Here is a 26,270-nt window from a genome sequence, read left to right on the forward strand (position 1 = left end):
ATTTGTTACGTTCGCCTTTAATTTTGTAAAGATGTGTTACTTTTGTTTCACCTTGCCTGCCTAAGGCTCCTGAGGTTCAATAAAAGGCTGAATTGATTGACAGTTGGAGAACCTGCATAGGAATGAATTAGGCCTTCAGAATGTTGGTGACAGTGACTTGAGAATTCTGTGAAGTCAATGGCAATGGGACCAGAATTTATCTTTAGAGTATAAACTGACTTTCTGAAGCTCATTCCCTATTGAGGGATACCTTGAACAGGCATGATACAAGGAGTGGGGCTTGGTCCTGCCTCAAGCTCATATTCCAGACTATGTTGAATCCCAATGGGAAGCCCTACCCTTTCTAAGGAATGGATGGGAGGGGGATTTGAGTGAGGGGAAGGTTTGGGGGAGGGAGCAGGAGAAGAAAGAAAGAGGAAACCGTGGTTAGTATGTAAAATGAAAAATAATCCCTTTTAAATAAAAACAATAATAAAAGAGTGAGTGACCAATAGCTAGGCAAGAGAAAGGGTAAGTGGTCCTGAAAGGTAGCAGAAAAAGGAGCAAGAGAAATCTAGGCTTGAGACCCAAATACTATGAATGGGGATGGAAAAAAGAAAGGGGTATTTTTTTTTTTTTTTTTTTTTTTTTTTTTTTTTTTTTTTGGTTTTTCGAGACAGTGTTTCTCTGTGGCTTTGGAGCCTGTCCTGGAACTAGCTCTTGTAGACCCGGCTGGTCTCAAACTCACAGAGATCCGCCTGCCTCTGCCTCCCGAGTGCTGGGATTAAAGGTGTGCGCCACCACCGCCCGGCAGAAAGGGGTATTTTAATTGGGATGAAGATAAGGAGGACCAGAATGAGTGAGAGAGTAAGGAGAGATAAACAGCTGTTCACAAAAGTTCATATGCATTTCTTTAAACTTATCAATAATAAACTAAGCATTTCCCCCATCCAAAATATGCATATTTTTGTAGCAAATTGAGTTTGTCTTAATGACTGCTTAACTGTGTAAACCAGATGTAAGCTGCACACTCAACTGCTCAGATAACAGATTAAATCAGATACAAATCATGATTAAATTTATGTGCAAAAATTAGCCAAAAGTTTCAAATTTTTTAAACCTCTTCTTTAAATTCTTTAAATCTTTAGTATGCATTGTCAAATTCGTGCTCCACAATTGTTACTGAGAAAAGCCCACTCATTCATTCACAGAACACAAAATAAAAAAAAAAAAATACTTGACAGAGGATAAGTAGAGACTTCAGTGGGAAGAACACTAGCACGGAGGAAGTTTTAACAAGAACTTTTTCCCAGAATGCAATCAAAGACAATGCAACCTTGCTCCCCTTTCATTTCAGCATGCTGTCACCACAGCAGAGCTAGCAATGGGGGATTTCCCAGAAGGTTGTGGTATAGTAGCCAAAGGAAAACTCTGGACTTCACATTTTCACTGTGACATAAAAGTCCCCCACTTCCACCACACAAGATATATAAAAGATGCAAACATTCTATGAATTAATGAAATTTCTGTTTATTTATTTCTTTCATCCTCTATAGAACTTTGGAATACTTTGCGTATTCAGGCTATTTGGGGAAGACCAGGTTTTGTTTATTCCAAACAAGATTAAACAAGTGTAGTTAAAGTCTCAAGCAGTAACCAAAGGGTTTAGACCATCTTACCATCCTATTTCACCATACAAATGTGTGTATATACATATAAATGCTAGTAAAGAAATCCTGCATCCAAAATAACAAAACAACATAAAATCCATTTTTAAACAGATTAAAATCAAATCTCTCAATTTCTATTTTGTTTTGTTGATATTATTTTGTTTCTTTGTTTTATTCTTATAAAGACCATGCTTCTCTGTGGAACCTTCGCTGTCTTCAAACTCCCTCTGTAGACCAGGCTGGTGTCAAATGTAGAAATCCACCTGCTTCTGCCGCCAGAGCGTGTGGATTAAAGTCGGGTACCACCATTGTCAAGCAAACTTCCCAGTTTCTTAATGACAATATCGAGAATGCAGTGGCAAAGTTTGAAGCCATGCTTCAGACCTACAGCGAGGAAATGTAAAATATAAAGACTTTCAGATATCTTTTTCTATTTACCTCCACTTCTTTTTGCCATGATAACAAGTATAACTTTGAGTCAAGTTCATGTCATCAGTCCAAGACAGGTCTAGAGAACTTTTCTGGGTTCCTATGACTGTCTGAATAGAAAATGGTGAGGATAAACAGGACAGGGATGGTACACTGGGTGACTTAGACATGGATAAGAAGGGGACAAACAACATATTCAATCCAAACTGGAGTCCATGTTTGTAGCTGAGACAGGTATAAAAACATGGGAAAATTTATAGGGTTTATAGTCTGAATTATAACAGGAGCAGGACACATGTATACTACACTCAAGACAAATTAAAAAGGTGATAATCTTGAAATTGACTATAGGCCTTTCATGTTGAGAAAACCATAATTTTCTATTTTGCTATAGATTGGAAACAAAATACATGAAGGATGATATTGTCAAGTGGAGTTTTCTCAAACATGTTAGTGATAAGTAGACCACATTTTAATGAAAACATGTTCAATGATTTTCAGTTACTTAAAATTAACTACTTTTATTAATTCTGTATTAATAAATATTTCATACTAGGTTTCTTAACAAGAATATATTAAAATATTCCTTAGGTTTGAAAAGCTGTTGAATGCAAGATCAGAATATTTTAGAATTAATGTCTATACTGCGAAACCCTTCCTTTTCACGAATACTTTCTTGCTAAGTAAGTATTCTAGAGCATAGAGGGAGAGAAGGAAAAAAACTTACTCTCTCAAGACCAATCATAAGGTATTAGTCCTGCCTACAGTGATAGAATCTCGTTTCCACACAGCTCTTATGGGCTTCATTTCTTGTTATTTCATTAGGGTCTGAGGTTCTTCATGAGTTATTGAAGGAATACATTCTATTATAGTGTTGCCACTGATTACAAGAATGGTATCGTGAAAACTTTTCTACAATAGATTCTATTTTATGCATGAACATAAAACAAATACTTTTCTATCAAACCCTGTCCTCACCTTAATTTCTATAATTTTTCACCTGTTAAATTATAATTTATAGTTTAAAATGGGGTTTATTTTCATAATGACTTATTTAAGCTGAAATAGAATGTATCTTTTACCAACTGTATTTAAGTCAACTCAATCTAGTTGAGTCATCCAACTTTTCAGATTAAATACAGTCATAATAACTTCTTTCTCATACACTCTGAAAATCATTGATGAATGTTGAAGTCTCTGAGTAAAACTCCAAAATTGTGTAGAATTTTCTTATTGTTTTCTCCACTTTTGCCTCCTATATTTCAATATTATATTAATTTAACACTAATCATTGTGGTTATCTGGAATGCTAACACTTTTGTTAATATTTATTTTCCAACTTTGTTAGAAAAATATGCCTTGATTAGAAGTACATTCTGTCTGAAATTAATGTATTTATTTCCACTTTTCTTTACCTGTTTTTCTCCATGGAGAAGTAATTACTCCTCTATCCGTAATTCTAACCTGTAAGTACCTTTATTGAAATGGAATTCACTGCATTCTTACAGTTGGATTTTGTTGTCAAGTATAAGTCAGTCCCTTCATTTGATTCCTTTCTCTCCAGTGGCATAAGTACTCCTTGATGTAACTGGTTTAGTGTCATACAGGCCTTCTGTCCTTTTCTTTCTATTGTTTTTTCATTGTTTATATTTCAATCTTTCTCATGTTTTCTTTTATGTATTTTTAACAGAGAGAGGTATTCATATTACTTCCTTTTCTCCTTTAGCAATGAAATATATCAATATTTTAATGTATTTAGTGATTATATTAGGAGTTTTATAGCATATATTTCCTATGAATCAAAGTCTGCCTTCAAATAAAATTATATTCCGCTTCACAAATATTGTAGAAATTTTATAGTGTTATAGTAGTTCCAGTTAAATATGCATTCCTCTTTAAACATTATCCATAAGAATATATAAACATACCAAACAAATGCTTATATATAAGTTTGAGACAAAAAAAATTTAAGAACATTACTGATAGTTTCATAAGCTGAACATTAGAGTTCACTTAGATTTATGAATCTCAATAATATAGGTTATCATGTTCATGGAGTATTTGATATCACTTATTTCAAATGTTTACATTTTCTTACTTGTATTTTATAATAAAATATAAAGAACTATATGGATCTTCAATATGATTTCTTTCTTTTCTATGTTTTGCACAAATGCTAAATGTTTACTGGACTAACACTCAGGAAGCTGAAAATTATGACAAAAATGTCTTCTTAAATACACCCCAAAATTATTCTAGAGATACCTATTTTTTAAAAACTGGTGTCTTCAAAATAATTATTAAGAACCTAAAGAAGTCATATACTTTTCTACCAAATATTATATAATGTATAAAAAGTATATGGTGTTCTTTTATCAAATTAACTATATAATACTTTTGCCACAACAACTTTTTGAAACCATGAGGAACAAAGAGTAAAATAAAGTTATGTTTGTTGTGCTATGCAGTTATAACAAGAGTGATGAGATTAAAACGTAGACATTTCTCAGTTCCATGAAAGGATGATGATCCTGATTGTGTATGAGAGTTGTCATTGATGGGCAAAACATGGAAAGAGAGACATGACTGACGCAGATGTATGAATTCTATCATCTGTCTTCAGACCTATCCAACTATTTATCTATCAATCTCTGTATCTCTCTATCATCTGTCTATCAAGCTTTCTAGCTATCTCTCTATCATATACTCCTGCAAAATCTATCATTCAGTGTAACTCAATATCTTTTATATCTGTCTATATAACTGATATATATATATAATATACTATTACATATAGTAAACTATATATTATTATACATACATATACTTATTATATATTCATTATGCATACTAAAATTAATTTTTACACAACTTCACTACTCTTTTTAATAAATAATTATCAGGTCATTCATAAATTTTTCAGTTTTGTTTAAAACTTAATTTTACAATATTACTGTTCTATACGTTATCAGTTTCGACACATACAGACTTTCTTTTTGAAGAGTGTTCTTTAACTTTTCTTGCAGTCTTATCTACTGACATTTATCTTTGATTTACTTTGGAAAGTATTTCTTTATCTCCTGCTTTGAAATATAATTCACAGGACACAAAAGGCTATGTGCTTGCTTCGGCAACACTTAAAGGAATTCACATCACTATTTTCTTGCTTACACATTTCTAACAAGAATTCAGAAGCAATTCTTAGGTTTATTCCTAAAGGGCCATTTTCTTCTTGTGTTGTTTCATGTTATTTTCTCTATCTCTAACTTTCTTGAATTAAAAAGTGTACATTTAGGTTTGTGTTGGAAATTTTTCAGTTCACCATTTTCTGGAATTTCAGGATGCATAACTTTCTAAAATATTGGAGAAAGTCTATAGTCATTTTATTACTGTTCCTATTTATTTCTCTCATTTTCTTCACATTTTCTCTTTCACAAAAGCTATACTTTTGTGGTTGTACAATTTAAGAATATGCCATTATGTAATCTTAAGGATCATTGTTTTTCTTTGTATTCTTTTACTCTTTAATTAAGATCTATAGTTCTCAAAAACATATAGTATCAGGTAAGCAATACCATAGAGTTTGAAATTTCTTTTACGCTAAAACTTCAAAGTATCTTAGCTTCTCTACTGCCATGTTTCTTGGTAGCTCCATAATGGCTCCCTCAATCAAGGTATGTCTTTCATTGCACTCTGTTTCTGTCCTTCCCCCATCCTGACTATCCCCTTTTCTCAAGTTCTCCTCTCTCATCCCCCTTTTCCCTCTTCCACTGCTTCTGCCCTCCCTTCTCTGCCCACTCCTATGCTCCCAAATTTCTCAGGAGATCTTGTTTATTTCCTCTTCCCAGTGGGATCTATCTATATTTCTCTTAGGATTCTTTTTGTACTTATCTTCTCTGGGGCTGTGGAATATAGGCTCATTTTCCATTGCCTTATAGTTAGTATTCACTTAAGAGTGAATAGATACCATACTCTTCTTTCTGGGTATGGGATACCTCACTCAGGATGTTTTTTTCTAGTTCCATCCGTTTGCATGCAAATTTCAGATTTAATTGCACCCCCACTGAGTAGTATTCTATTGTGCAAATGTACCACATTTACTTTTTTCATTTTTCAGCTAAGGGGCATCTAGACTGTTTCCAGGTACTGTCTATTACAACTGCTGCTGCTGTGAATATAACTGAACAAATATCCATGTAGTATGATTGAGCATCTTTTGGACTTATGCCCAGGAATTTTATTTCTGGGAATTGAGATAGGTTCATTTCCAATTTTCTGAGAAATTGCCATGATGATTTCCAAAGTGGTTATACAAGTTTATTTTCCAACCAGCAATGGAGGAGTGCTCCCTTTGCTCTGCTTCTTCTACAGCATTTGCTATCATTGGTGTTTTTGATCTTTGCCATTCTGACTGGTGTAAGATGGTATCTCAGAGTCATTTTGATTTGCATTCCCCTGATGGTTACAGATGTTGAACATTTCCTTAAGTGTCTTTTGGCCATTTGATATTCTTCTGTTGAGAATTCTATGCTTATATTTGTATCCTATTTTTTATTTGGATTATTTGGTATTTTGAGGTCTAATTTCTTGAGTTCTTTATATATATATTTTTTTTTTTTTTTTTTTTTTTTTTTGGTTTTTCGAGACAGAGTTTCTCTGTGGCTTTGGAGCCTGTCCCGGAACTAGCTCTTGTAGACCAGGCTGGCCTCGAACTCACAGAGATCCGTCTGCCTCTGCCTCCCGAGTGCTGGGATTAAAGGCGTGCATATTTTTGAGATCAGGCCTGTGTCTTATCTGGGGTAGGTGAAGGTCTTTTCCCATTCAGTAGGCTGAAATTTTGTCTTATTGATTGTGTCTTTTGCTTTACAGAGGTTCCTCAGTTTCAGGAGGTCCCATTTATTTATTGTTTCTCTCAGTGTCTATACTATTGGCATTATATTTAGAAAGTTGTCTCAAGGATGACCCCAGTTAAGACCCAAAGCAATAGTGAAGAGATTTCCTGAACTGGCCTTGCTCTGTAGTCAGATTGATGACTATCTTAAATGTCACCATAGAACCTTCATTCAGCAACTTATGGAAGCAAAGGCATAGATCTACAGCAGAGCGCTTGGCTGAGCTCCCAAAGTCCAGTCAAAGAGTGAAGGAAATGAGAATATGAGCAAAGAGATCATGATGAGGATACCTACTGAAACATCTTACCTGAGCTAATAAAAGCCCACCAGCCTAGGCCCTCTGAATGTGGGTGACAGTTGTATGACTGGGCATACTGCAGAGCCACTGTCAGTGGGACCAGGATTTATCTTATGGGCTTTATAGAACCACTACTCTTTCGAGGGATAACTTGCTCAGCCTAGATATAGTGGAGAGGGCCTTGGCCTTTCCTCAAAGCAATGTCTTAACTTTGTTGACTTCCCATGGAAAGCCTTACCCTCTCTGAGGAATGGATTGGGGGTGGGATGGGGAAGATGGTAGAGGGAATAGGAGGAGGGGAGGGAGAGAAAACTGGGATTGATATGTAAAATAAGATAGTTTTTAAATAAAAAATCATAACCTCAAAGAATGTATCTTAACTTCATAATGTTTATTTCAACATTTTTTGTCAAAATAGAAAACATATCTTATTCCAGCTTGTTTTTCATATATTTTGCAAAATTGCATTATTCTTTCTATTATACTGAATTGTCAAAAATAAGAGCTAGTTACTATTTGCCCTCTTCTTCTTCTTTACAATTACCATTTTATACCCTCCATTCACATCTTTCCTACCACACATGTAATAATATTAATAAACAGTAATCACAATGTTCAAAATCATCAGTGATATTTTTTTCTTAAAATCTCCCCAGTATATATGAAAAGTGTTATAGTTTGAAAACATGGTAGATTTTTATCAGTTTTTTGAAATATCTCATAGTTTCCAACTGAGGAATTACATTTAAAGTAATATTGCTGACTAAAGCATGGCTTTGCAACTCATCCTGCATGGCCTAGGAACTGAACTATCTAGGGTAACAGTGAAAAGAGATACAAACACATCCCTGCGAAAGCAGGGATAGAGGTGTTTGATGAAGAGGAGTCTACTACAGTCCAGAAACTCAACGCATTTATTTAATACAGGTGAATTGAGGCATCCAGTTTATTGTATGCCCTTGAACAAGTAGTCTGGTTTAAGTGATCTCCATAGTGGCTCTCTTTGGGCAACAGTCTCATGATGTAGACACATAGGAAAAGGAAGCTATAGTGCACACTTTATAGACAGAGAGTTTCAACATCTGAACTGGATGAGGGGAAAGCTTTAGAAGTTTGCTGAGTTTGATCCAGGCCTTGCTTTGCCATTCCCATGGGTCTGAGGCACTGGCAACATCGACAAGGCCGTATTCTTGTCCATACTCATGCCAACAATGGCCACTCACACAGGGCTTCATGCACTCCTTGTAGTTTTACTCAAGGCTTCTTCCATTCCCCACAGCTTTCATTTCTTAGGATTAAAACAACCAGTGCCATGACATACAAATGCTAAGATTTCTATCACTGCTAGAAAGTCATTTGGCTGAAGTTCAGAGTGGCCTAATCTAGAAACAGAACACGCTTCCTATTTTGTCTATTGAAAAAAGTGCATGGAGGATGAAAAGCTCAGCAACCTCAAAGACAAACCCACACGGTTAAAGAATCTTCAGTGATGTCCTTTGCATGCATGTCATTTAGTTATTTCTTTGACAGTTATGAGGCTGTGGCTTTTCATAATCCTACCTGAAGCAAAGCCATACCATTAAAGACTACTTCTTGATGAGGCATTGCTTCTTCAAAAGATGAATTATTAAAAGGATGGAGGCATAAGACAGCACTTATAATGGTAATTGGGGAGAAATAGAATTGGTTAACTCAAAATATGGCTTCTAGCACTGCTTCTTACCAAAGAGATAAAATGCATTAAATGACTACAAAACTGATCTCATTGCCCTGGATGTTAGCTGGCTTCCTTTGATGACTGAATAATTGAGTAGCTTTCAAAATTGGCATCAGCCAAAACCTTTATCTACGGTGTTGAAGAGGCAGATGCTAATAAAAACCAATTGGAGATATATATATATATATATTCTATACCTATTCAGCAAATACTACATTTGCATTGATCCTTTATCTTTAAAGAATAAATAAAAGAAGATGAAATCACTCATCCCAGAAAAAAAATGTATAAAGTGATTGGAAGAGCATAAACTTTGTTTTTAAAACTCAAAAAATCATTAGAATATTTTAGATGTTTATCTTTACAGTAGAGAATATTTTAAAATTCAACAAATTTGTTATTGAAGATTGTGAAGTACTAAATAACACACAATCAGAGCAAGGGTGGAGTTGCAGAAAGAGAAATCAATTGTAAGCCATGCAAGTAAAAGGTGACAATAAAATATATCTTATGAAATAAAGACAGAATTATCAAGGAAGCAAAAGTACTCAACATTATTTGCAGATATTTTCTATATGTTTTTTATATTTAAAAATTTCCATCTCCTTCCCTCCTCCTCCCCCATCCCTCCCCTCCCCTCCACCCATACCCCCCTCCCTCCCTCTCCAGGCCAAGGAGCCATCGGGGTTCCCTACTCTATGTTAAGACTCTTCTGCATAGACAGGCTCTGTGGGAGCCTTCTCAGCTTGGTTGATCACCTTCCTGGACCTGGGGGGAGTTGGGAGGACCTTGGTCTTAACATAGAGTAGGGAACCCCGATGGCTCCTTGGCCTGAAAAGGGAAGGAGGGGGTTATGGGGGGATGGGAGGGAAGAGGGAGGGAGAGGGGAGGAGATGGAAATTTTTTAAATAAAAAAAATGAGCAGAACAACAACAACAAAAAAGACCAAGGTCCTCCCAACTCCCCCCAGGTCCAGGAAGGTGATCAACCAAGCTGAGAATGCTCCCACAGAGCCCGTCCATGCAGAAGAATCAAAGCCTAGTGCCTTTGTCCTTGGCTTCTCAGTCAGCCTCCACCATCGGCCACATTCAGAGAGTCCGGTTTGGTCTCATGTTCCATCAGTCCCATTCCAACTGGAGTTGGTTATCTCCCGTTAGTTCTGTCCCACCGTCTCCATTGGTGAATGCACCCCTCAAGGTCCTGACTTTCTTTCTCATGTTCTCCCTCCTTCTGCTCCTCATCAGGACCTTGGGAGCTCAGTCCGGTGCTCCAATGTGGGGCTCAGTCATTTTCTTCATCTTTCGCCAGGTGGAGGTTCTATGGTGATATGCAAGAAATTCATCAGTATGGCTATATATATACATGTTAGAATACTACTCAGCGATAAAAAAACAATGACATCTTGAATTTTGCATGCAAATGGATGGAAATAGAAAACACTATTCTGAGTGAGGTAACCCAGACCCCAAAAGATGAACATGTGATGTACTCACTCAAAATCGGTTTCTAGCCATAATTAAAGGACATCTAACCTATAATTCGGGATCCTTGAGAAGATAATAAGAAGGTGAACCCAAAGAAAAACGTATAGTAATCCTCCTGGATATTGGAAGTAGACATGATTGCCGGGCAAAAATTGGGAACTTGAGGGTGGGGCGAGACGGGGCCAAGGGAAGATGGGGAGAGAAAAGCGTGAAGGGGAGAATGGGGGGAGCTTGGAGGAATGGGATGCTTGGGATACAGGAAGGGTGGATATGGGAGCAGGGAAGCATATATCTTAATTTAGGGAGCCATCTGAGGATTGTCAAGAGACTTGACTCTAGAGGGGTTCCCGGGTTTCCAGGGAAACACCCCCAGCTAGTTCCTTGGGCAGCAGAGGAGAGGGAGCCTGACAAGGCCAGTTCCTATAGCCATATTTGCAGATTTTAAATAACCTTTTCCAGAAGAGATAGACAAAGTTAAAGATTAGGAATAATCTATGGAGATGACAGAACACATGGACCTCAACTAGAGATAGTATAGAGTGAAAAAATTCTGGGATTAATTAAACCTGATTATATCATAACTCTTCATACACTCCAACTGTGTAAAATTTTTAGCTGATATTTAAACCCAAACATAGACAAAGGGGGACAACATATACCTGTAACGATGTATTGGGGAAGTAGAGACAGAGAGATAAAAAATTCAGTAATTTTCCTTTACACATCTAGTTGAACTCTACCCTGTTTTCCAGCAGACCTGTCTTAAAAAATTAAAAATATAAAATAAATATATAAATAATAATCATCCTCCTAAAACATCATCAAAATACTATAATTATGAAGTAATTCCTGTATATCTTATAAATATTTTAAAATTTGAGGATAATTGTCTTACATTCATTTTCTTATAAAGTTAAAAAAATATGTAATTATTGTACAGAATATACCACTCTCCTACTAAATATATATAGCTAAGAAGTAAAAATTTATGTTCACATAATAAATTTACACGAATGAATCCTAAAAACTTTATAAATAGTGAAACAGATAATAACACAACTGACTTTCAATTGATAACTAGATATCAATTATGTGTGTGTGTGTGTGTGTGTGTGTGTGTGTGTGTATGTGTATGTATGCCATAGCCATATAATGAATATTGGCTAACGAGAAAAGTAAATAAAGTTTTGCTGTTTTAAATATAAAAAATCTCAAACACACACTGAGTGATTTAAACGTTTTATCTGACTTAGTAGGTTTTTTGTTGGTTCCTTAGGATGCTTTAAATGAAACATTATCTTGTTGCAAATTAGAGGTGATTAAGTTCTTTATAAAGCTGCTCATTGCCTTCATTTGTCTGTTTATTGATTGCGTATTCGATGCCTTGGTTTTAAGCTTTTGACTTCTTTGTCTACTCTAGATATTGGCCTTCTGTCAGATTTATAGCTGACAATGACTTTTCCCATTCTATAGGCTGTCTTCACTGTGTTTTGTTACTTTTTTATTTTATGCTATCCAATTTGTCAATTTTGGACATTGTTTCCTCACTTCCTTGAATCATTATCAGAAAACCATTCAAAATATATGCAGTTGGCAAATACACATAAAAAATGTTCAATATCCTTAGTCCTCAGAGAAATGCATACCAAAGCTATCCTGACATGCTATCTTCCCCACTCCAGTTGGAGTGCCTATCAGCAAGAGTCCAAACAAGAAATGCTGACAAAGATGTGTAATTAGAGTCTTGCCTTTCCTTCCTTCCTTTCTTTTTTCCTTCCTTTCTTCCTTCCTTCCTTCCTTCCTTCCTTCCTTCCTTCCTTCCTTCCTTCCTTCTTTCTTTCTACTTAATTTTATTGGTTAAGTTCTTTGAGACTGTTACATGATGTACCTTGATCATATTCAACCCCCTTCCTCCAACTCCTTCTAAATCCATTCTACACATTTCACCCACCCAATATCCGTGTCCTTTTGTTTTTTGTTATTTAAACCAATCAAGACAAATTTGTACTGCCCAGCTATAGTTGTATTCGTAGCTTTTGTGAGGACATGGTTAATTTACTGGAAGTATGCATTTAGGGAAAAATAGACTCACTTTCAGCAACTACAAATTGTCAATAGCTCCTTGACTATGAGTGGAAATGGCTCTCAACTCTTCTATCTATGTTGATTTTTTTCTGTCTTAGGCTTTCACAGGTTTTACATGTTTTATTACAATCACTGTGTGCAGTAGTATCAAAGAGATTTACAATAGCTCAGAATGGAGCCTAACAAAGTTTTATTTATTTGGGGTAAACTCACAGTAAGAATAGTGATCCCCTGTCTTCTGACTGTGCTGGGAACTGGACCAAATCCAGCAGAAAAGAGGGCCAGCACACACTTTTTATCTGCACATAATAACATGAGACTCTGCCCCAAGTGGGCCAGTTTCTTAAAGGATATTGACTAAAGGAGTTCCCACAACAACTGTGAGTACATGTGTTCTGCCTGGGTCCAGCTTTGGCTCCAGTTTTGCTCCTGAGGTGGGAAAGGGGTATCAGAACAACAAAGCTTCTGACCACCAAGTGGATTTTACATAAGTGAACCGAATAGCTCAGGCTCTCTTTATTTATTCTTAGAATTTTTCTTACCAGGGTTACATGAACAGCTTTATTATTGGTTTCTATTTTTTGACTTTAAGAAATCCATCACAGCCAGCCGGTGGTGGCACACACCTTTAATTCCATTCAGCACTTGGGAGGCAGAGGAACATGGATCTCTGTGAGTTTGAGGTCAGCATGGTCTAAAAAGCAAATTCCAGGACAGCCAAGACTGTTATACAAAGAAACCCTGTCTTAAAAATCCATTTATATATGATATTTCATATATAATATATATATATATACATATATATATATATATATATATCACACTTTAAGGAATACATTGTGATCATTTTTAAAGCTCCAATTGTTCCCCTTTATGCTTCCCCAAATCCCCTTTATGCTTTCCCAAATACAACATTACACCCCCTACATAACCTTATTCTAGAAAAAAAGTTAGACGTTTTTTATGATGATCGAGATACACCCTGCTCTCACAGCACTTGTATGAGCTGGCACCTACTTGCGACTACAAAGTTACCAAATAATAGAGATAAGCACAATGCTTTAAGGACAACAATATTCAAATCCAGATAATTTTTCATGTCTTCAAGATATACTTTTATACAGTTCCTTTTTTACAAGTAGATCCCATGTCTCAATCTCACTGTAAACGGCAGATGTAGACAAAGCATTCTTTCCCCATCCCCGCTACACCATACTTCTACCACCAATATAGGCTCCTGTGTATGGTAAGGAATGGCCTATCTATTCCATATTTTACATTGCAGTCTTTCCTTTTGGAAGATACAAGATCCTACCAATGATTTTATGCTTGATGTTCAGGGAATTTACTCTTAACAGTTGGCACTATGTGTATTCCTGAGGCTTTTCCCCTCCTCTGTGGTTGCATGTCTTACTCTTCTTCCAAGAACTGTGAGACATGGGTCATGTTTCAAGTGTTGTTTGCTTGTATGTATCTAAATATCTTCGTTAAGTCAGAAAAGTTCTCAGGGTTTTGAATTGTAGTTAATAATTCCACATAAGAGATCTGAGAAACATGAGCCCTTGCTGAATCTTAATGGAAAATATTCAAGAAAGAACAGAATTTTCAGGAAAAAAAATTATCTAGTGTATATGTGACTGACAAAGTAAAACGAAATACCACCTAAAGAATCACCAGTATAAAGGTGAGAAATCTGCAAGTTGCATGAAATTTGAAAATTTCTACCCTGTCCACTGGACAAATGAGAGTCCATTTCCACTGGTGCCTTGCTCTGAGGAAAGCCTTTGAACAGGTAGTTAGTGATATGCTGATCTGAGACTAGGCAGCATGGCTCCAAACAATATTGAACAACCCTGTTATGGCCATAAGATTCTGTTTCCTTGAAGTCATCCATCTCTTCTGGCTCTTCTGCTGCCTCTTCTGAACTTACACCTGAGTCCAGGAGTGAGAGAATCTGATATAGGTGTGGCCTTTAAGACTGAACATCCTAGTCTCTTGCTCTCTACACCTTAAAAAGGTAGGTAATATTGGAGAGGATACCTGAACTGGTTTTCCTCTGTAATCAGATTGATGACTACCTTAATTGTCATCATATGAACCGCCGAAATCTCGGTGGAGACCTCCAATTGCTGCACACAGCGCCCCCGTGTCTGCGTTCGATGCGCTTTTACCCAGTTACCGAGCTTCGGGCAAGGGGCTGGAGGTTAAAATACACAGACACACACAGACAGAGAGACAGAGACATGGATCATTCTTGAATTTTCCAAGAATGCCTCCTTTACTGTGTTCAGGGGCAGATTATATAGATATAGCCATGCCCCAGCCAAACCCACCAGAAACCACTCTCCTGCCATCAGGAGCTCCTGAAGGTCTCGTGCTCAGCGCAGCTGTAGGCACTCAGATCAGGGGATTACAAGAAATTCAGGATCTGAGGTCTCACTGCTCCCAACAATGAACCTCATGCAACAATTGATGGATGTAACAATTGACTCAGAGGTCCACAGCTAGCACTGGGCCATGCTCCCTGAGTCCAGTCAAAGAGAGGGAATGATAATATGAGAAAAAAGTCAAGACCATAATGGGGGTACACACAGAAACAGTTGACCTGAGTCAGTGGGAGCTTACTGACTCTGAACTGGCAATGGGTGAACCTACATAGGACCAAATAGTCTCTGTGAATATGGGTGACAGTTGTGTAGCTTGGGCAGTCTGTGGTGCCTCTGTCAGTGGGCCCAGGAATTATCCCTAGTGCTTGAACTGTTATTTTAGAGCCCATTCGCTATGAAGAGATAACTTGCTCAGCAAGAGAGGCAGGACTTTGGTCCTGCCTCAAAATGATGTGCCAGACTTTGTTGACTACCCATGGGAAGCCTTACCCTCTCTGAGTAGTCGATGGTGGGGGTGATGTGGGTGGAAGGTGAGGGGAGCAGTAAAAGGGGAAAGATAAGGAACTGGGATTGGTATGTAAAATGAGAAAAGATTGTTTTAACAACAAAAATATATAATTTTGTAACAAGGTGTGTGTTTCTACATTAATCACTATCGATGGCAAATGGAAGATTTTCTTAAGAGATCTGAGACAATCCACACTGTTTTAAAATGTCCCCTCCACTGTAGATGCACTTGAGTCCATGACTATTGTCAGGTCATAAGAAGAACCTGAATAAACCTTTCAGCACTAACCTTATCAAGCGGTCTCTCGTTCCATAAAACACAGAAAGAAATAGAAATATATTATAAAACTAATGGAAATCTGCATTGCTTAAGAGATACACTTTAAAGTATAACATGTTCTGTTTCTCCAAATAAGTGTAAAAAGTCTTAAAATAACTTTAAGATTTCCTATTATTGTGATTCTTATAAAAAATGTCAAGTATTATCCTGATTGTTTTTAGTGTAGCAAACCAATCAAATCGTCCTCAGTGAGAGATCTCAAGACTTCAAACATCCTTGCAACTCTTATTTGCATGAACTATAAGAGTAAATCTTAGAAGATGGACCACTTCAGCAGTACAGATCTCAGGCATCTGTGAAAGTAAAAATCTTTGTTGATACACTTAAATGAGCATGGTAGAAATGGATTTATGTCTAATATATAAGACTTGCTGAATCTGAATTTTATTAGATTTATGCATGTGTATGTCAACTATATTTCAAAGTTATTGAGTTTATTATATATATATATAAATGAATAAAACATGTAAAATGTTTTCAGTAAAAACAAAGTATAATAGCCATGTATTTATGTACTTTAGAAAATAAACTTTATGCTTCCTTCTGGCCAACAAACTTGTGCTATAGCATTTGTGCTCACACCTCATACAGATAAGAATGCACTTAGACATCAAACACACAGGCACACACACAATTGAAAATTAATTTTAAAATTCTGTCAGTCTTAGTCAAGGCGTTTGTGGCAATGTCTACAGTACACTTTCTCCTTCTGCTGTCTGGCAGCTGTGAATGTAACAATCTGCTTAGAAGTCCTCTGGAGAAAAGATTGGAACTGAAATTCCAAGCATTATTTCTAGTAAAGCACATTGTATGACCTGAATTATGGCTGCTCAAAAATTACTCAAACATATAATTTTTTCTTTTGTTGTACACCAAGAAACATCATTTTGGGACTAATGCTTCTCTACATGTGGGTATTTGTTAAATGTTTTAATATCTCAGCTTTGTTGCTTGATTGTTAACACTTGAGACAAACAATAGACTTACTATAAAATAAAGAAAATCAGCATAAGAGATGGCTGCATGAAGGTGTGGGAAATCTACAATTACTGCGATTCTAGATAGGTCACACATGATTTTGGCAGTAAAAATGTTCATAAAATCTTAGATGTATCTAAAGTAAGATTTTCTTTCTAATGCTCAGTATTCATATGAGAAAGAGAACTACATATAGTATTTATCATGAACAAGACCAATCATGGTAACAGAGAATAGGCCCCGCTACAAAGTATGACGTCAAGGATCTATTACATTGCTAAAGCAGCGATAACTGAAGATGGTTGGAAAACAGGGGAAGTGTGCAGCACATAGATCCACCTGTAGCTACCTAGAACTTAGGGGGGTTCAGAAGCCTTATATTAATGCTAAATCAGGTAGTCATGGTGAGGAACTTTTCAATCTCATTGACAGGAGAAGTTCAGTAGAGAGCTACAGGCAATCAATGTTTGCTGAGACAGAAAAAGAATCAGTTTCCTCAAGGTTGATTTCAGAATAGGTTTTTCAAGCTGTAGTTGTCTGTCCTAAACACATTTGTATATGAGCAATGCAAAATGGACTCAGCAAGTATTGTGTGTGATAATAATTAAAACAAAATAGTGTTTTCAGTTTTATATTGTTATGTGTGTATGTTTTTTTAAATATATAAAAGTAACTTTTCAGTCAGGATAATGTTGCGTGTGTGTGTGTGTGTGTGTGTGTGTGTGTGTGTGTCTGTATGTCTGTGTGTTCAGAGGTGACCATTTGTTGTGAAATAACCAATTTGTGCGATCTTCCTAACAAAGACTACTACTCCCGGTCTTAGTATTCCTTTGTTGCCCATGGCTCGTTGATTAGGACTGGAGTCTCCTGACAGTTCCTCTGTCCATGTTAGCTTCTCCATCGTCATCATCCTTTTACAGTTCATACTTAGCAGCTGCATATGTGAGAAAATCACATTCTTAAGCATGAACACAGATGAAAATAAGATTGCAACTTATGTAAAGTTGCTGTAAAAGTAAATAATAGGATAATGCTCCCTCTGACAGTATAAGCACTCTAAATGATTACAACTCAGAGATGCAGGAAAGTATAATCTTTCTAAATAATCAAAGGGAATTTAGGAATTTAGTATAATGAGCAATAGTATAAAGGAATAGCATAAGAGTGTTTTCTAAAACTCAAATTTCAGGTAAGGTTAGGAAAGCGATAATTTGGAAATAGAGCTAGCAGAATGCTGAACTGCAGCTTTACCCATTATTATTTTATCATCATCACTATTATTTTCTAGTTTACCCTGTTCTACTGTGATGTTATTATCCCACTTATATTTATCAGTTGACTTTTAATGTCACAGTATATTGTAAAATTTTCTATCTCTTTTTGAATTTACTAAATCACCTTGAGAAATATTGTGTACCTTCTCTAGTCTATTCTGAGGTGTAGGTATTCTGTTCCCAATAGAGAACAGTTTTGGCACATGTAACTATATCAACATACCCTTTGAATTCCCAAAGCGGGAACTGTGAGACGCTTTCTCCACTGGACCAGCCTTTTCTACTCTGCCTGTATTACCTGAATGCACTTAGAACAACCAGTTTCTCTATCTGCTTCTGTATCGAATATGACAACTACTGAAGACCTTATATTTTTCAGTCATGACCATGGAAAGGGTTTTGTTGGCTACACTCACATAGAAAAGCTACATTTTTACATTAGACTTTAAATATATTAAGTTTTAGTCATTCCCAGAGGTATACTTCTTTTAACAACTAAAATCCCCTTGGTGGTTTATGGTTCTTAATTGGATTCATTCTTGGATTGGAACTTTTAGATTTCATTGAGCTCTGAGTTTCCTCTCATTCATACCTACTTTGTTGTATATCTTTCTACTTTCTTTTCCACTCTTGTCCCCTGACCTCATCATGATGCTTCAGTTTCCTGTCATGTTGCAAGAGAAGAATAGTACAGAAAGCTCAGTCCTCCATATAACCTACCTTACATTCTACCTGAACCAAGTATTTTACTTCTACCTTGATAATTATAACATAGACCAAGAGTTAAAATTCAGGCAAACAAGTCATAAGTTTAAAGCTTTTTTGCCAACTTACATTGTCTGAAATATGAAAAGTTATAGTTCACAATTATTTTAATAGAAGAGAGAACATAAACATTACTTTCCCAGGGCCATGAGATCATACTAGTGGTCATGTAGTATTCTGAACACAACAGAGACAATGTTGAACCCAGATTCCAAGGTCAAGAGGGAACTAGATCTGTGTGAAACTTAAAGGAGCACTAATTTGCTCAGGTTGTTTAGGTACTTAAACAAATGTTTCTGCTCACAACACCTTTTGCTAATTCAAAATGTCAAGTGGTTTTTAATATGTTTCTGAAGTCATTAAAAGCAAACAGAGATAGGGAAAAAATCAAAATTATATGAGGAAAGTCTGTATAGAATCTGGAGAAGTTAATAGTACTACTATCCTCTAAATTATGGAAATGATGCATACATGCCCAGGCCTCATCAGTAACTCATCTCCTATCCTTAGTGGCTAAGTTGGCTAATGGTCACTTCATATATAACTGTTATAGTTTGCTTCATTGTTAATGTTAATTAAAATCTATGCTGAAAAGCTGGCAAAAAGCCCATGGCTGGGGAAATTATAACCCCCGAGAGGGAACCGACTACTTTTGTTTTGCTAAATAGTCTTGTTGTCAAACTCCTTTCTATATACTAGTTTTTCCCCATAGACCTGGACTGCTTTTACCCTCAGGCAGAAAACCAGCTTTTTACAGCAGATACAAATTAATGAAGAGGAAGGGCAGACCCTGGTATGATTAGGAGGTATTTTTCTTTCTTAACTGCCTTTAAAATGAGTCCTGGGCATTCAGTTTTTACACTCAAAATGAAACACTGGCATATCCTGAGTCTGGAGGCTGTTAGCTTTACAATGGGAATTACACCATTGACTTCTTATGATGGAGAATCTGCTCAAGGTTTTGGGCTTAGATAAACATATGCAACTGTCTTGCCATCTTGCCAAAGCATGCTACTAATTTTAGGACTTCTTAAGTTCTTTAACTGTTTTAATAAAACCCTTATTTACATACACACACACACACACACACACACACACACACACACACATTATTTATGTACACAATTATGCACAAACTTTGTTTTGCTGAACAAACTGTGTTAGCAAATACAGCATAACTTGTAACTGCACATTTTCACAAATGATAATGTTTCATGCTCAATCTGGGTAAGTTCACATCAATAAATTGAAATATATAAAATGTGATATTTTTAATTACTGGCAAATTCAAATACTGAAGTATTCATTTAAAATTGTTATTTTTTGTCCCATCAAAAAAGACTCAGATAATTAAGAGGTGTGAAAAGAGACAGCAACAAACATGCATAGAGGTTTGGTTACTGAATCAATTATGAAGGAAATAATTGTGATTGCAAGTATCCAGTTAATCCGGAGCCCTATAATTTTACAAGGATCAAAGACAGAGGGATACAGTTATATGTAAATTAAGTGCTAAATATTTGCATAAAATGATAACTATTGCCATCATTATTATTTTGAATCACTGATAATCTAAATACCTAACACACAATTACACGGTCTCTCATCACAATGCATGTGCCTAGTGTAGATACAGCTATTGAACACCAATCAGCATAACAAAAGGTGATGGTATCAGCACTGAATGAACCAAGTAACACAGAAATGCCAGCCAATAAACACTTACTCACTATAAACACTCACTATTTCTGTTGTTGGGGATTTCTGAACTTCTTTTAGCAAAAGCATTGAGTCAAAGATTAGCCATGTTACAGAGAGTTTGAAATTTTCAATAATACTGCAGAAATAATACGCGCACTTAGTCATAATAGAATACCCAAATCATACTAAGAATGTGATCAGTCATTTATTAATTAAAATGTCCTCAACAATAAGCGAACAGAAAGTAGTTGTGTCGGAAAATAAAAACAAGGACCTTCCTAGTGCTGAAAGTTAGAGGAAGGGAGTGTTCTGAAGATTCAATAAACCTGTCAAATGTCAGTTGATTGAGGCTGATGATAAATTAGAAGAGACAACTGTGCTTTCCTGTAAGCATTACCAACAGAATACAAGCAAGATAATTTTAGAGACAGATGCTTGAGTAGAGTTAGTGCAAGAGAGATGGTAAAAAGATATATAAAGTTTGTATTGTTCACTTTTATTGCTGTAAGGAGGCACATGACCAAGGCAATTTTTGCAAAAGAAACCATGTAACTGGTGCGTGCTTTCAGTTTCAGGTGTCAACACATTATTATCATGGGTAGAAACAAGGAAGCAAACAGGCAACCATGGTATTAGAGAAGTAGCTGAGAGTTCTATATACATCTTCAACCATAAGAAGAAGAAAAAGAGATTTACTGAGCCTGTCTTTGCCTTTTGAAACCTCACCCTCACTACCAGTGACACACTTCCTCCAACAAGGCCACAGCTCTTAATCCTTTTAATCCTTTCTAATAGTGGTGATTAAGTATTCACATATATAAACCAAGGGGAAGTTCTTATTCAAACAACTACAGAGATGTACTATTATCTAACTGAGTTGTCTCAAGAAAAAAATCCCAGAAAATGAAAAAAAGAATTTGCAATTATATTTTTATGATTAGAGATGCAACACTCAATACCAAAAATGGGAATAACAGCATGGGTAAAGTAATGAAAAGGTAGGGAAGATGCTGTGAAACTAGATCGTACAGAACCAAGACAGCTATTGGAAAAAAGGCCAAGGGAAAAAATAAAGACAGAAATTCAAACTTTTGTTCCTGGAGGAACAATACAAAGGAAATGAATAAATAAATGAACAAATAAAGAAAATTAGGAAAGTCCACAAGACAAAAATAAACACAGTACTAAATACTCTGAATGGAATAGATTACAATAAGTTATCAAATGGGGAATGGAAATGTAAGGCTGTAAACCATTCAATGGAAATTACGAAAATGAGAGAGTCAAGCAGCATCCCATGGGAATACTTGGGCTTCTATGATAACTTCAGTTTCCTGTGTACAGTTACAATAGTGTCACATCAGGAAGGGAGAGAAGCTGGTAGAAAACTGAGGTAAACAGTTAATATTTTAATTGTCTGGAATATAGTAGAAAACACTTCATCCAAATTTGATAGAAACTAACTCTGCTCTGACGGCAGCAAGGAATTGTTAACATTAATAGCTAATAGTGTGATAATTTTTTTGTATTTTTTCAAGACAGGGTTTCTCTGCAGCTTTGGTGCCTGTCCTGGAACTAGCTCTTGTAGACCATTATTAAGGAAAGAAAATATATGATTATTATACAAATGTACCATTTGTTATCTAGTCAGTCTTGGAGCCTTTGAAATCTAATGAAAAAATTCCAAAACAGTGTGAAATAGAAAACTATATTAAATATTTGAGGATAGAGTAAGCTACTTAGTGAACTTACTAGTTATTAAATATGAATGAATTAAAAATGTATGCCTTGATAGTGGAAAAATGAGAATTGAAGAAGTATGTAATGTATCTATTATCTTCTAAAACCTTCAAAATCTGAACACTATAGAACATTATTTTCAATATGATACTTTAAATTTTATTAAGATTGGGAGAAGTAAGCTAGTTTCTTTATTCAAAGGAACAGGAAGTTATAATTACCTTAAGTTTTATATCATGATCGCTATGCATATAACTTTTTTAATTGTATGACTACAATATTCATCCAAATATGAAATTATTTTTATGTGAGAAATAGGATACATATTTATACATTTCTCAGAATTCTTTATAACTCCTATTAAACTCTTTAAAATATTTAGATCATCTCTTTTGGTGTCTTAGATTTTACATCACAAGTGAAAAATATTATTTTCTCATAAGTAAATTCAGAGCTACACAAAATGACTTTCTTTTCAGTAGGTTATCAAGGGTCATTTCTGCAAGCAGTTTTCCAAATATATGACAATAATTTATCTTTTTGGTAACTTTTCCTCACATATTTCTTTGGTGGTCGAGCAGGAGGCATCTTTTTCTTTTGGGCCTCTTATTTAGAATGGTGCTTCTCAAAGTGAGCTAAAATTAAAATGCTAAATATGAATTAAACCAAGACAAAAGACTTATTTTGAAGAATTAATATATTACACTTAAACCTAGAAAGATAAGATACATTTAATTAGAATTCCTACAATAGAAGAAGACTTAATAAATCTTCCAAGGACTCTGCCAAATTAATACTTAATTACATTGCCATTTTATAATGCACTTGCTATATTTGCTTGAAAAAATACTTGGCATTAGAAATAATGTCTACATTGGAGAGTGCATTTTCTGTAATAAATGTGTGAGCAATGCCTACAAATAAAATATTTCAAAGCTATATCTGCAGTGTAGATACAATGGTCATCTGAATATTCTAAAGATATCTTCAGGGAAAAAATAATAATAGATATGCACTTCCTTGGTCCATAGTCCTTAAAATTGATGAAGTAGGATAGTTTTCAAATGACTATGTTTTCAGCCTCTCAGATGTTCCCTGATAAGAAATGTCTAATTTTGGATGAAATGTATTTATGTTCCATAAACATCCTTCAACATGTCACAAACTCGATTCCAGTGTGTATGTAATAGAAAGACATTGTCTCCATATATAACACATATGTGTATAAGTGTATATGTATATATATACATACATGTATATGTGTATATATGAAGACAATATCTATGGATACTTATTCTACCAGTCCTGATTTTTGTTTAGATTAACACAACTATTGTAGTGGACCATACATTATAGATTCACAACAGTGTTTGACCTGTCGAGTACAGTTAATTAGACTGAATAGTGGTTGTCACATGCTTATTTAAAAGAAAGTCATCTAATTCAACAAGCAGATTCATAAAAGAAGTGCTTTTTAAATTTTTTGTTAGATTAACATGGTAATAAAATAAGGTTACACAAGATTCAGTGATGTCACACACAAAATCTTTGTTTTTATTCTCTTTTTCTAGAGTCAGCTGTGCCCTATATTTTACACCTTACTTCTATATGTTCTTTTGTACTTGATTCTTAATTCCTTCAAGATATTACAACATTACCTATGCTAATCAAATCAGAATGAGTGATAGTACACATATTTAATACATGTTTTGTATTTAAATAGGTAATATACATTGTTTTTATGTATTTCATATACATAAGTAAAAGATGAAAATGCCATCTCCTAAAGTAACATTTATCTCATTATTTAACAGAAACCTTAATGTATAGTTAGCTGAATATTATACTTATCATCTTAATTTTATTCCTCTTTGGGAAATTATCTTGATTGAAGTGAAGTAGCTACAAATTGTATTTCCCAAATATCCTCATCAGATATGTATTATTCTTGTTTTGAAATAAAAAATATCTTTTTTTCTTTTGATAATGGGATGTTCTTGCATTCCCTTATTAATTTATTAAATAATTAAACTCATTATATTTAAAAGCAAAAATTTTTCTTTTATCATTTTTGTCAGACAAAAAGACTATTCTGAACTAAGTAGCCTCTTGCATATATTATTTCTTTAAAATGTGTAATACTAAATGGAAAGTCTATGTGCAGTTTCTTTTGGTTCTGACATCCTGGATAGTGCCTTGGCTTCTTAGAAGCTATGCCCCCAGTATGGGGGAAAAAGTAAAAAAAAAAATGACACTGATTGGACTCTACCTTGAGTATGAATTTTCCCTTTTCCCCTATATAAGACTATGTCTGTTGACCTGCAACCTAGCAGGTGAGTGTCTGAAGTGATGGAAGCAAATGCACTGGTCCATAGCCAAGCACTGGGCTGATCTCCTGGAGTTTAGTTGAAGAGAGAGGAGGGATTATATGAGCAAGTGGAGATCAAGATCATACAACAGAATAGCTGACCCCAGCTAGTGGGAGCTTGGAGATCTGGATTGACAGCTTGGAAATCTGAATGGGACTTAACCAAGCTCTCTGCATGTGGGTGACAGTTATGTGGCTTGTTCTGTTACAGGGGATGGTTCCCTGGCAGAGGGACCAGGACTTATCCTTTGTGCATGACCTGGATTTTTGGACCCTATTCATTATGGTTGGATGCCTTGCTGAGCCTTGATGCAGAGGGGAATGGATATGTCCTGCCTCATCTTGGTATGTCAATCTTTTTTGACTCCCCATGAGAGAGGACTTACCCCTTTGAGAGGTGGAAGAGGGGTGGCAGGGGGAGTGGTCAAGAGAAGGGGACAGAGGGGGAACTGGAGTTGGTATGTAAAATGAAAAACTATGATTTTTAAATGAAAACAATTACTCTGATAATTTCAAACACACACACAAACAAACAAAACAAAAACCCACAAGTACTACTTCCATGATATCATTCTTTCCATCCTTACAAGAGAACACTTTTTCTGGAAAGATTTTTTTCAGAATGCACTTATCAAAGGGTAATTTCTTTTTATCATATGATTGTCTATCCACACTTAGGATGATACACTCCAGAGCACAATCAGTTTTGCAAAATAGGTATTCTGGGAAATTTATCAGCTATTTTTTAAGTTCCAGTTTTCTTAATGTTTAACAGTTCCTTCTTTCCTCTTTCAGTTTAAAACAAGCATCAATGAAAAATAAACAGCACATCACATGTAAATTCAACAATAACATGTTATCCAATGTTTTTGCCACTGTCTGGCAAAATGAGACTCTTCTAGCTGTGTAGTAGCTCTCTCTTCACACACAGTAACTTGGGTACTAGTTCCGTTTAGGTTAAGTTTGGTTTGGTTTTCTTGTCATATACCAAGAGTTTTTTTGAATTTCCACCACTTTTGTCTGGTCCCCAAATCACAGTGTGCTCTTGGTTATTTATTATTAGTACTACCTTGCTATAAGATTTAATAGACTGGAATAACAAGTCCTCCTGAAAACTGGGTGGTTTCAATTAGAATAATGGGCTGACATGCTGTGCTAGAGGCTCAAAGTCCAAAATAATGCGTGAGAATTGCCCATGATTCTTCATTCTAAAATAATCAAGCATTTGTATCAAACTTTCTTCTTGGCTTCAGGAAGCTCTTCAACAAACAGCCATATAATTCATTTCCATGTTGGGTGGTAATTCCAAGTCTGTGTTCTCTTGTTTAGAACAACAGTTCTCTTAGAACAGGAATCCACCCTGGGGGTAGATTTACCTCTCATTAAATATGGCTGCAATGATTGTATTTCCATATGAAATCATATCCCATACAGAGAGTCAAGACTGAACCTTAAAAATTTAGAGAAGGGAAGTTATTCATTTTAGAGCATGTAATATTATATAAGTTCTGTTTGGCTAATAAATGTACCATCATTAGACGTAATTAAGAAACAGTTAGTCTTTTATGATCACACACTATGTTTTCCTAAGAGGTTATTTATTTTGTTATGAAGCTGAAATAGTAAAATGAAACTGAGATGTAACAGAAAAGAAAG

This window comes from Arvicola amphibius, chromosome 13, assembly GCF_903992535.2.
Source record: "Arvicola amphibius chromosome 13, mArvAmp1.2, whole genome shotgun sequence".
NCBI classification, from domain to species: domain Eukaryota; kingdom Metazoa; phylum Chordata; class Mammalia; order Rodentia; family Cricetidae; genus Arvicola; species Arvicola amphibius.